The sequence below is a fragment of the Acyrthosiphon pisum genome, unplaced genomic scaffold (assembly GCF_005508785.2).
Source record: "Acyrthosiphon pisum isolate AL4f unplaced genomic scaffold, pea_aphid_22Mar2018_4r6ur Scaffold_20839;HRSCAF=22282, whole genome shotgun sequence".
NCBI lineage: Eukaryota > Metazoa > Arthropoda > Insecta > Hemiptera > Aphididae > Acyrthosiphon > Acyrthosiphon pisum.
Window position 1 is genome coordinate 15,715 of NW_021770240.1, and position 689 is coordinate 16,403.

Consider the following 689-nt stretch of genomic DNA (forward strand, 5'->3'; position numbering starts at 1 on the left):
ATGTAAATCGTAAAATACTACAAACTATCTACAACACGTGAATGTGAAACGGATACTAGGCTCCGCAAGAGTCGGCATTCAATCAGTCTGTCTTCAAGTGTACATCAGTAATGTATGACGCATATATTTATTTTAGTATGTTGTTGTAGATTTATTCAAATAGCCGAAAATCACGAAATAAATGCTTATTGTTAAATATCAGAAATATCTACTGTGTAGCAACATTTTTACTACGGTGTAGGTATTTTTCAAATGTAACTACATTGACGACTGACGACGACGTCGAATACAGTGTAGATTATTACGATTTTATTGAAATTCACGAAATAAATGTAAATCGTAAAATATTAAAAATATCTACAACACGTGAATGTGAAACGGATACTATAGGCTCCGCAAGAGTCGGCATTCAATCAGTCTGTCTTCAAGTGTACATCAGTAATGTATGACGCATATATTTATTTTAGTATGTTGTTGTAGATTTATTCAAATAGCCGAAAATCACGAAATAAATGCTTATTGTTAAATATCAGAAATATATACTGCATGTCTACATTTGGTGTACGGTGTAGGTTTTTTTGAAACGTTCAAATAATCGTATATATCCATTGAATAGATGGCTATTATCCCTTTGTTATCGATACGACCTTGTACTATACCAGCTGCCGTTGTCAACAGCGTTCAGTGTG